The sequence below is a fragment of the Phyllopteryx taeniolatus genome, chromosome 9 (genome assembly GCF_024500385.1).
Source record: "Phyllopteryx taeniolatus isolate TA_2022b chromosome 9, UOR_Ptae_1.2, whole genome shotgun sequence".
NCBI lineage: Eukaryota > Metazoa > Chordata > Actinopteri > Syngnathiformes > Syngnathidae > Phyllopteryx > Phyllopteryx taeniolatus.
The window spans coordinates 6191121-6203846 of NC_084510.1; the positions used below are offsets into that span (position 1 = coordinate 6191121).

The window sequence follows — 12726 nt, forward strand, 5'->3', positions numbered from 1 at the left end:
GAAATGTCATGTAATTGCTGTGGCCGCACCGCGGCGGCTGAGGACCCCACCCAATCAATCGAGGGGCGGGATCAGGACCAGGGTCCACCCGAGAGCAGCCCGGCGGACAGGACACGTCCCACACCGAGGGACCCAGGGCGGTATTTATATATATATATATATATATATATATATATATATACATCCATTCATTTTCATTACCGCTTATCCTCACGATATATATCCGCACGTGTGTACACAGTATATACAGAATGTGAAAACTTTCCTGCTTTGGCGAAGAATAATTCCTCTGCAATGTAGTCACGCATGACTGAGTCGAGTTGAATCGGCAGTTCTGAGAAAATTTGTCAAACACCAGTTGTCTGCGCTTTGCCTATAATATGAAAAAAGTTTGACTAACTATTCAATGAATATTAATCCACCTTATGTTATCAAGCAAGAGAATTAGAAGCAAAGTCACTGTCAAATCTCTGTCACTCTCTGAAGAATTCAATCAGAGAGCCATGAAGTCAATTTAAATGCAAATGAGACAACAAACTTTCAAGGAGGTGTGGAGCTTCTCTCTGAATTACTGCTTTAATGTCCATGCCAGGAAGATGACACAGTGTGTGTTAGCTCATTGATGACCCACCTCCTGAAACTCTAAGGGTCATAATTAAGCCACATTGATGGAGGCCTCGATACAGAGATAAAATATCGTGTCATATGTTTACACAAAGACTAATGGAAGCATATCAAAGTTGGATTTCACTGGGACCGCTGCTATTGATTTGTTTTTGTCCTTTATATAGAATAATTTCAAGCCCTTAAATGTGGTAATGGTTCAAAAAATAAAATAGTTAAAAGCTGTTTGTGGAAATTGTTACAGTGGAACCTCAGTTTACAAATGACACTGTTCACAAAGATTTGCTATTCAATCTAAATTTATGAAGAAAAATTACCTCGGTTCTCGCACTATTTTCGGTTCACGAACAGTCCGGCATGAACTCGAAGGCTCAGTAGTGCTTTTTCTCGCACTGCATAAACATCATTGGCTGCTGATTCAAACATTGCAGGTGTCCGTGTTCTTGTTTTGTTTTGGGTTTTTTTTCTAAATCAGGTGGCACTAAAGCTTGCAGTCTTTAACTTATTACATTTGAATATTTTTTTAATTTATCGAAACAAAGTTTTCCTTCCTTCTTCGAAAAAAAAGTTTTCCTTCCTTCCTTCTTTCCTACTTAGTAGATTCATGAGGATTTATCCGAATTTACATTTCTCAAAACAAAGCACCCAATCAATAATTAGCACAGACATTGCAACTAATTATCATTAATTAAACAGCATTGGAAGCAACTCGGGGATTAGCCTTTTGGTTAAAAAAAAAACATCTACGCGAATATTGGATGTAATTGGTGGTTCATTAATCTAACATATTACAGTACACCAATCATTATTTAGCTAATATGAAATTAAACCTTATTCAGAATATACCTATGGTATACTGATAGTGATTTAATGTCAAAAGATGTACACCAAACTATAACTATGATAGTTATGTTTTCTCATTTTAAAGTATTTTCATCCTGACACTAACTGGATGACCTCTAAGAGGCCATAAAAATATATTTTGTCAGAAGCGTATTTATTTCCAGAAAGAATCTGCCCATACAAAACTAATGAGGTCACACCAGTCCGTAGTTCATTGGGGGGTGGGGGAATGCTCTGCTAAGGAGAAAAAATAATTTGGATATGAACCAGTTTGGCACGACTGTTTCATTCATCAATTGTTCAACGAAGCAGGGAAAGTATACTGACCACGAGACAAGATAAGTCTTGCACTCAGTGGGAGATGCTTAAAAATGACTGAACGACTCTTGGATGCTTATCTTACATTGATTAACTGGTTAAAGAAAGTTCAAGGAAAGTACATCTAAAAAGGTCCAAACATATCACAGTAGTGCACTAAATTGTCCAAACTCTGCTACAGGACCCAGCTAGAACGTTTTTGTTGTTAGTAAGCTTTATACAATCCTCTCTGCCCATTAGGATGAAGAGATTAGGTCGTTTGTTGTTCAAGAATTCCCCAATAAATTAAATGAGTCAACAATGGGACTGCTGTTACAGAAAACAAATACGGATTACAGACCTGGTTCAGGTGGTAGCCCAATTAGCAAATTGGCCACTCAGCAGGTCAGACTTTGGTTTCATGAGTCTAATGAAGCTTGATTTGCTCTAATCTTCACTTTACAAAACAGTGTTGTGTTAGCCCTGAAGTTATCATTGGCCAAATAAATAGCCACTTACTATGCAGAACAGACACAAGGACTTGCTCGTTCACACCAAATCAACGTGGCCGACATGGGTCTGTGCCTGCTTGGGGCCACCCTTCTACAAGACCCTTGAGAGCACCACATACATTAATGAGATCCCAGGGGAAGCGTGTGGATGCACAACCGACCTTGTCATACAGACACCTACTATACAATTCATTTTAGGCCCATTGTCACAGTACCTTCAGAATGACATGACAAGTTAGCAACCTGTGATATGGTTCAAATAAATGTTACCTCTACGTTTTCCACTATCATTGGGCTCTTTGCACTTAGCATAGTGACATATTGGTCGGAGATAATACAGTTGACCCTTTTACGGTTCTGGAAAAGATGACAGCAGTCATCATAATCTTGAGAAAAACAGCAGAGTACAGTATGTGTCTCAAAAAAAGTTAGATTTTTTTCCTCAAAAGCAACACAAACAATTCTGTGAACATTATTGTGTTCCTTTGTCTACATCGTCAAAATCGACGGCGTTTAAACTAGCGTAGGTTTCACAGTGATGTTAAACTCACTCATGATTACGATTACGTGTACTGCACTGCCCCAGAACCTGATTTCCTGGACACAGCATTGCATGAAAAAAATCATTTAAAAGAGAGATAGTGACTCGTTAAAGAAAGAGTTACGTAAATTAAACATATGAATTGCAATGATTCGCCTCATTCAATGATGATGTTCGATTCTACTGTATACAAGGTGAGATGGGAAAAAGCTACCCATAGCATTAAGCAGACCTCCATTTATACTATAAGGTTTTACGTGCTTCTTCAGAGATCTGAAGCAGAAAGCCCAGCCACCTCCCCTGTCTGACACAATCTTAGCTATTTTCTGCATTAATAACTGGAGATAAAAATAAATAACTGGTTCGTAATAACATTAATACTGAGGCGTCAGAGACTCTTTTGGCTTGGAGAAGAAGAAGCTTTAATGAAGGGAAGTGTAAGGCCAATGTTTACCACAAAACCCACTGTCAAGGTTTCATGAAACATATCAACCTTGTCCGACATATCGCTAAGACACACACTCATAATACAGGCAGGAACAAATCTGAGTAAAGAGCAACGTTTAGTTTGTTTTACTACAACTACTTACAGAACGCCGCAAAGCACACTGGGACTGCACGGTTTCACCGTCACTACAATACATTATCACATGCATATTCTGTCACTAATCGGGTTTGTTATATTAGCATATTGATAACCTGACTGGGCGGCACGGTGGCCGACTGGTTAGAGCGTCAGCCTCACAGTTCTGAGGTGCGGGGTTCAATCCCCGTCCCCGCCTGTGTGGAGTTTGCATGTTCTCCCCGTGCCTGCGTGGGTTTTCTCCGGGCACTCCGGTTTCCTCCCACATCCCAAAAACATGCATTCATTGGAGACTCTAAATTGCCCGTAGGCATGACTGTGAGTGCGAATGGTTGTTTGTTTCGATGTGCCCTGCGATTGGCTGGCAACCAGTTCAGGGTGTACCCCGCCTCCTGCCCGATGACAGCTGGGATAGGCTCCAGCACGCCCGCGACCCTAGTGAGGAGAAGCGGCTCAGAAAATGGATGGATGGATGGATAACCTGACTGTATCTAATGTAACCTCAACATCAGGAAGAATATTTACTTATAGCTTCACATATGTGAATGTAACAAGATGCATACATTAAATCCTTTCTCTAATTTGCTGCTCAGTGCTTTGGAGAAGGACTTGCAAAGATGATGTACGTCTAGGATGGTTAGTTTGGACAAGTCCCATAGACACCATATGTAGAATAACACAATTGTTCGAAACTGGAAAAGACCGAACCGAATAAATGGACTATAAAACTACTACACATTTAAAAAAAATCATGTAACATATCCTGCACATTGATTTGATTGCATATTTGATGAATATAATTTAAAAGATTAATTCAAACTACATTTAACAGTGGTAAAATAGCATTTGTTGCCTGTCCCCCCTTCCTAAAAAATTACTTTACCATGAAACGTAATCATTTAAATCCTTTATAAATGTTGTATTTTTTACATGTTTGTGTTACTCCTTATCCCAACTATATTTTAGTTTATTTTGTCAATTCTGGTACTTTCACTCCTGTTACTCAAATGAGGAATTTCAGTAAAATAAAAGACTGACCAAAATAATCATAATAATAATAATACGTTGCCTGAGATAGGGCAATACACATTTTCAGTAGTTCAATTGTATTATTAGATTTAAAGTTATAATGAGGCAGAAATTACACTTTATTTTGTAAGTAAGAACAAGCAAATGGCACCGATTCGGTGAAATGGCCCATATATAGTGTATTCATACATTTCAAATATGAGTCTTTTATATACAAATTGGAATCAAATTGTCTTTGAGATCTGCGCTTGTTCTTGTAAGGAGCAGACTTGTGAGCGCCGAAAAACGATGTGAAACTGCATGTGTTTTACCAACTCTTTATACTTATATTTTAAATTGTATTTCATATCATTTGGCTATTTCTGCAAGCCAAACCAGTGAAGCGAGACATTGTACTATACATATTGTACTATACTGTACTACTACACAATACTATACTATGCTATACTATACTATACTATACTATATTTTACCACACTACACTATATTAAATTACATTACACAATGAATCAACAAAATATTAAGATGTAATAATGTTTCTACTGATGGAAATTATTTTGAATTAATTTAACTGTCTCAATTGAATGTTAGTAAATGTATGTATTGAGATTAGTGGTTTTTTTTAAATGGAATAATTCTGTAATTCAATTTGTTGATGATAATCAGCAATTACATCTGAAGAGTGTGAGAATAATATGAGGTGTGTATAACTGCGGCCAGAGTTCATCCTATATGCCCTCTGTCTGTCACATGTGTCCTCCCTCCTCCTGGGTGCCCTACACTTCCATGTCCCAGGGGTCCCCCTTGGATCCTTATCCATGCAACCACACACAATACCCTTCATGGAACACAAAGCTAGTAATACCGTGCTCTTCAGTTCTATTCTTTACATTAGTCACTTTTATTCTATTGCTCTTTGTTCGCCTTACCTCTGTATGCATGAGTTGTCCCAAAGTCAATCTGCAATTGAAATGGAAATTTTTGCTTTTACCAGTAACTTCTTTCTCGTGTGGGCATAGCTGTCATGTTTGTTGTTCCTTGGAGAGTCTAGTGGCAGTGTACAACAATGTTTTTTACATAAACATTGAATTTTATGGATATGTGCTGTCCAGTGCTGTCAAATTTCTGTTTTAAATCTCAGCTGAGAAACTTGGCTCAAGTCTGAAGTTGACAGCAATCTGAGCACATTGGGATTAGAAGTACAGACTTTCACTAAGCATACCCCGTTGTTTCTCTTTTTTCCCCTTCTTTTTCTTGATTAATCCAATGATTCCTAACCATTGTCCCGTGACACATTAGTTTGCGGTGAGAGGTCTTCAGGTGCACTGCGGAAATGTATCCAATTTTACTAAATTGGTCAGAAAATTATTTGTCTACAACAAATGCTGTATATTTGTTCATCTGGCTATGCCAGCGACGTATAGTGACAGAAACTAATACATGCTCCTCTGTTAGATGGCAGAGAGTACATAATTGACTTGTGTATCCACTTTTTGTGACATTTTGTTTGGTGGTGTTCCGTGAGATTTTTCCAAGGTAAAATATGTGCTTTGCCTCAATAAAGGTAGGGAATAAGTGGATTAATCAACCCCACTGGCTCTATTCATAATTTAGAAAAGTTTTGCAGCATACATTTTTATGCATTGGAACCTCTGTTCACAAACATAATCTGCCATAAGACTCTCTTTATGAACCAAAATGTTTGCGAACTGATGTAATGTTTTTCCACTTATTCATTTCCCATATCGCTTATCCTCACAAGGGTTCCAGATGTGCTGGAGCCTATCCCAGCTGACTCTGGGCGAGAGGCGAGGTACACCCTAAACTGGTCGCCATACAAACAACCATTCGCACTCACGTTCACACCTACGGGTAATTTTAGAGTCTTCAATTAACTTACCATGCATGTTTTTTGGATGTGAGAGGAAACCGGAGTACCCGGAGAAGACCCACACAAGCACGAGGAGAACATGCAAACTCCACACAGGTGAGGCCGGATTTGAACCCCGTTCCTTAGAACTGTGAGGCAGATGTGCTAACCAGTCTTCCACCATTCCACATTTTTTTTCTCTATTAAATTCAAATTTGAATGAATCCTTTCCAGCCCCAGAACCAAGGCGCCATCATGCAGGGTGGGTACAGACTCTTGGCGCAGACACCAGGCAAAGAGTGTTGGGACCTACCCGCCTGTACGCATGTGAGCATCTCAAGCTAGGAGATGCCAGCCCAACCCCATTCCCCTCGCTGGGTGCATGTTTTTCAAAAATGTGCCTCGCCCAACCTCAACCTTGTTTACAGCTCTTCAGAAGAAACAATTCAATAATAACAAAAGGTGGTGGCAAGCACCCAAGCCCACCAGTGAGAGCTGACCAGATGTCGCCGGAACTGCAACACTTTCCAGAGCTTCCTCATTGCACAATAACTTGCACGTTGCACTTTCTTGGGAGCCATCCTGAAGACTAATTTTCAGCAAAAACAAAGATACCTGAAACAGTTGACGCAAAGAACTTATTGTGTTTACGCAGTGTGAGAGAACGTACAAAGAGTGTTGCTTTGGGTTCACCACTATTCCCAAACTGAAGCAATATTCGTCAAATGTTTTTGCTCTTAAACTGATTTGTTCGTGAACAGAACTGAACTCAGGCTCAATTGTACATGCCATGTTTTGTTGAAAGTGTTGAAACAAGTGCTTTTTCATTCTTTATACTACGAATAAAGTAATGGGTGGAAATATGAGCAACATAAGCATGAAAAATAAATAAATAACAATGTACCGGCATTACCAGATAACTAGCAACCCTTTACTGCTCAGTGACTGTTTTTTTTTTTGTCAATGTCTTTCTGTCTCCAAAGTGTTCTGTAAATTGACTGTCTGTTGTCCTACTAGAGCGGCTCCAACTACCGGAGACAAATTCCTTGTGTGTTTTTGGACATACTTGGCAAATAAAGATGATTCTGATTCTGATTCTGACTAGTCAAACACAACATTCCAATTAAAAATCTTTGTAAAGTAGACTGAGGTCGGGGCAAAATAGCACGTGTAAAATGTGCAAAGAAATTTGTTTCTTGATTGGCTTGGTTTGTGGCAAGCTGCAAGCTGTGTAAAATATGTTGTGAGAAAAATATTCTCTGTACCCTAAGTGAAGGACTACCCTCGGGCAGATGTGCATGCACATGAAGATGGCCAGCAACTAACCTTTTATGCTATTCCAACATGAGAAAGAAGTGCTGAAAAAATTGCATACCATTTAATTGCCTGCCAGTGCACTGATTAATTTTGTGTGTTGCACAAGAAGCCATTCATCCCATCCAGTGGCCCTGTTTATAGAGTATGTTATATTCAGCAAGAAGAAAACCTTTATTCTGCTGGCCAACACCTGTCTTATATTCCCTCCATTCCATCTCATACATCCTTTTTAAAGGATGCAAAAAAAATTTTTTTTTCTGACACCCCTCTATAGGTCTTCTCTGACCCAGTCCGGTATCACGAGAATACAGTTGATAAATTTGCACATTATTAGAAAGCAGTCAGGGAAATTAACATGTTATCTTACTAAACACACTTCCAGGTAAATCAGTCCCTCTGCGCATGTAGCTTGTGACTATCATGAAAAGAGAGGGCTTTGGTATTGCAAAGCACCGAAGTGCTCGAAGCCTGCAGCTGGGATCATGGGTCACCAATATAATTGCTTGTAGCGCTGGAGCCTGAGCTGAACCTCAATTAGGATCTGGGTACTTGCTAGGTGCCACATGTCACTTGATATGTCTGCCAGTCACACAAGGGAATACTTTTTAACTTCTCAAAACCACCCGGTTTCAGTGCTATGTTCTCGGTTACTCCTGAAATGACTAATTGACTCTTAGGGCTCTATTTTCGTGACCGGTGTAAATCTGCATACAGGCAGGTTAGATTGTTTTTTTTTTTATTTTGCAGACATGTGCAACCCGGCATATTTAAAAGAGTGGTTATCTGCGATGTTGTGGGTGTGAACACAGCCGACTTCATTTGCCACCAATTCATTCTCTTTAAATGTGGAGCAATGAGTCTCGCATTGAGACGTCTCTGTGTGGAAAAAAGATCAGTGCACAATTGGAGCCTTGGCCAGTGTGGCAACAGACAGTGTGAATGAGTATCCTTATTAGATACATTATGAGCTGGTGATAACTGCTGAATATGTCCGTGGACGTCAAGTATCTACCCCCAACACCGATCGTTCGTGTGCCCCCCATACCTGCATGCCAGCCAGTGTGATGATTTAAAATATATAATAATGCTAATAACAATATTACGGTCATTGAATTGATTTGTAGAATGATTCAAAAGGTTTGAAGCCTGCTGTTCACATATTTATGAATTAAACACATCTGACATTCACTACACATCCACAGACCTCAGAATCTGTTTGACTATGCCCCGATCACATTCACCAAAATCGGGTTAGACCAGCGGTTTACCTACTGCGCGAGACTTATTTAGATGTGGTCCCAGTAGGCATAAATTTAGACTTTCTGCCACCAAATTGTCATATGCACCGGCCGCATGTCAAAGCACACACCCTCATTGCGTCCGTACGCCCAACATGTAGCTGACCGATATGCTAAATTGGTAATCATGCACAGATAAAATCAAAATCTGCCCGCATTTGCGCCCGCCGCAGATGCGCTGTCTACGAAAATAGAGCCATTAGTGTGATATCTCAAATAACTGCTGCTCACTGATCTCAGCTAAGTGTACCTAAAATCTGCTGCAGAGATGCTTCTCTATCCATCTGACATGCCACATAGCAACAGATATATTTGCTGATGTTGATACAAGATGTACACCAATATAATGTTGGCCGAGTTCATCCTTCATTCTGTCTGTACAAAGATAACTTTTTTTAAGGTAAGCTGCAGTTGATTTGACCATATGTGGTGTTGAATGGGACATTCTTTTAGCTGTAATGTACATCTTTAATAATTAAATGTGTACACTCTTTTCTCTTTAAAGTCACTTGATTTAAATTGATCTAGGACAGACCTGATAGTGTGGAGGTGGGTTAGCCTATAATCAATTGATCATCATCATCGATCCATCCATCCATATTCTGAACCGCTTATCCTCACTAGGGTCACGGGCGTGCTGCAGCCTATCCCAGCTATCCTCGGGCGAGAGGCGGGGTACACCATGAACTGGTTGCCAATCGTAGGGCACATATAAACAAACATTCACACCTACGGGCAATTTAGAGTCTTCAATCAACCTACCACGCATCTTTTGGTGATGTGGGAGGAAACCGGAGTGCCCGGAGAAAACCCACGCAGGCACGGGGAGAACATTTGCATGCTCCACACAGGTGAGGCCGGGATTTGAATCCCGGTCCTCAGAATGGTGAGGCAGATGTGCTAACCAGTCGTCCACCGTGCCGCCTGATCATCATCAATCATAGTTTTAGTTCATGTTTTATTCATTAATAATCCACTTGGTAGCAAACTATTTAATAAGCTACTTACCTTCAAGGTAAATGAAATGGAATGTTACAAAACCACGATCAGAGGCTTATAAATTCAAACCAATGCATATACTGTACAGGATAATGTACCGTAACATACATTGTGTTATCCATTACTGTAAGTGTGTGCTTATGGGTGAGTAATGTTACTATGCACAAACACAAGAGGTTTCTTCACTGGTCTACCAATATTATAGACCACTAAGGTAGGTGATTCAGCGTTGCCATGGTGATGACAGAGACAAGCAAGTCTCCTTTTTACAAGCCAGTGTACCATCCACATACAGTGAAGCTATCATTCTAAGGTAACATTACTACTTTATATTGTTGTGTCTTACCATACATGTGTATCGTTTAAAGCTTTGGAGACGCCGCCTGCTCATAGAGAAGGGAAGTCTATGTTTCTTCAGGCTATGAATTCTCTCTTACTCTTAATTCAATGCAATGCACGAAGGCATGTACACACTGTAATCACAGGTGTGTCTGCTGCAAGGTAAACACTATGTGAACAGGTGAAGCCTGCTTTTATCTCACATCTTCAATGCACATTCACCTTCAGAGGCCCTTTGTGAAGTTGTGCAATCACAAAAACAAGAAAGAAAGGCTCATTTGGAAAACTGTGTGTTTGTGAGTTTTAGTGTGGATGAACCAAAGGGAGCTGAACACAACACTGGAAAACCTCAGTGATATAGCCGGAAGTTAGATCTCTAACAGGGTGTTTCCTGACATTGGAGGAAACATTTGATGTGCATTCAGAGTCAACTGAGTGCACTAACCGCTAAGATATGAAAAACGAGCTTGTCTGCCATTACAAAGGATGTTCTGTTTGGTGCATTTTGTGATCTAACTGATTAAAAGCATGAAAAGGTCCATGAAATGCATCAGGTTGGAGCTGCATATTAAGAGGCTAGGGACTGGCTGACATGGGCTCATTGGGAGATGGTGGACACTTTGCTTGTCCAATTACTGGCTCTTGCTCAAATTGTTTGGTGAGAAACATTCGACCTACTTCTGGACACAAAGCACCACTGCCCTGAATAGTGAGAGGCTGTGGACCATGTGTGATGACAAGTGCTATTACAAGCTCTTGTCTTTGGCCTACAAATTAAATTCCAGGAACCATCCAGGTAATTATTGTCTATGTGTGCTTATATATGTTTGAGGTGACCGTAAATAGGATGTGCTCCACTTGAAGAGCAGCTTGAAATGATTACATTAATTAATGTCAGTCTGACCTTCAGAAGGTCTACATGTTAAGTAATTGAGCCATATGGAATGGGACAATATTAGCTATATTAAATTTCTCAAAATTAGCATTTTATGAAAACAAACCAAAAACTATTACATACAATATAAACCCGACAGATGGTGTCACAAACAACAGCAAGTAAAAACCATAAAAAAGAAGAAAAACTTTAAAAATTGGGCTTTCTTTAAAGGCATCATTAGTAATGAGAAACCACGGAACCACTGACAACATCTGAAATTAGGTGCTCACTGTGCTACCCAAGTGAGATACATCTGGTCCATAAATTCATCAAGGGCACCAGCTCAGTGCACAGCAGTTACACACAGCCCATCAATTACTGGAATATAAGCAACAACCGCTGCACCAATTTCTTATAATGTGTTTTTAATCACACTCACTAAAGTCTCATCAGTCATTGTAAACTTGTGTCACACATTTGCAATTGTAGCATGGCAGGCAATGGGAAAATACCATTGTTTATTTAATAGCATGTTTATTACAATTTACCTTTTCACTTAATACCATTATAACTCTAATGCTGAAACTTGCTAGTTCATGATATTTGCCCAATCTTATGATAACTCTAAGTTATGCTGCTGATTAAAAGCTAGAATGAGTAAGTTGAGTGTCAGGCCTGTATTATTGGTAGTATAAAATATGTATCTGTACAGTATATCCAATATACATATGTATCCAGCAACCTGCCTTTAACAGCAGCCACACGTACTCAAATACTATCATAAAGTGCAACAACTAATTTACAAAAACTAACAAAAAATGTCAAAATGTTTTTTAAACAAAAGCATGATCGCCGGCATTGTCTTTTGGAAATAATAATTCTTAAAACTAACCTTCAGGTGCAACATAAGGCAGTCCTTAACCAAGTTGGCTTAAATCCCCCCAGCCAAGGAGAGCAGATGGATATGCAGCGGCGCTTCGCCTGGCTCGCAGTGAGTGGGTTTGAGTGGTGGACCAACCTCCCCTCCTCCTCTCGTGGATGCTGCTTGTGTCACTCCCACCCGCCTCTGGAAGAAAAAAAGTAATAGCGGTTTCTTCCTCCGCCTCCACAAAGACTGACTCAAATAAAAGCGGGGACCCTGTCCCAGTCAATAGGTTTTAGAAAAACCCCATGGCAACACAGAAAAAGCGGTGGGCAACTTCCCCATGTCGTGACCGGGTTAAAGCCCCTCCCCTGCAGCCCAAAAGCGACGTTATTCTCCGCATGACTCCAGAATGAGCAGGTTTTATTGGGTGGAGGTGCAGTGAGGTGAGCGTTAAACTCAGTGGATGAGGATGCTGTTCATTCGTGAATGGGAGTGAATAGCATTTAAGAATGAACTGAATATAAATCCATGCTCACGACATCTGGTACACTTGCACAATGACCACTACCGAATTAAGAGTTACCTATTTGTCAGCAGATTTACAAAGAATGTTCATTTTTCATTGACACTGTCATTGGTTGTAAGGGTGGAGCAAATTAAGGCAAATTCAAATACTATACTGTTTCTACTTGTTAAACAGCACAATACTGTAGGCTCACCAGGCAGATTACA

General features: G+C 40.0%; 1 protein-coding gene across 7 annotated transcripts in view; it reads right to left on the reverse strand.

Moving 5' to 3' along the window:
- chl1b (cell adhesion molecule L1-like b) overlaps positions 1-12384 on the reverse strand; it is a 102592-nt gene extending 90208 nt beyond the window's left edge. Inside the window, exon 1 of one of the 7 annotated variants that reach the window (XM_061785363.1) lies at positions 12022-12352. The gene's annotated coding sequence lies outside the window, so the exon portion shown is untranslated. Of the gene's footprint in view, positions 1-12021 lie in introns of all 7 variants that reach the window. The other 6 variants (XM_061785368.1, XM_061785366.1, XM_061785367.1 and 3 more) reach the window with 6 other exon arrangements.
- Positions 12385-12726: the final 342 nt, after the last annotated feature.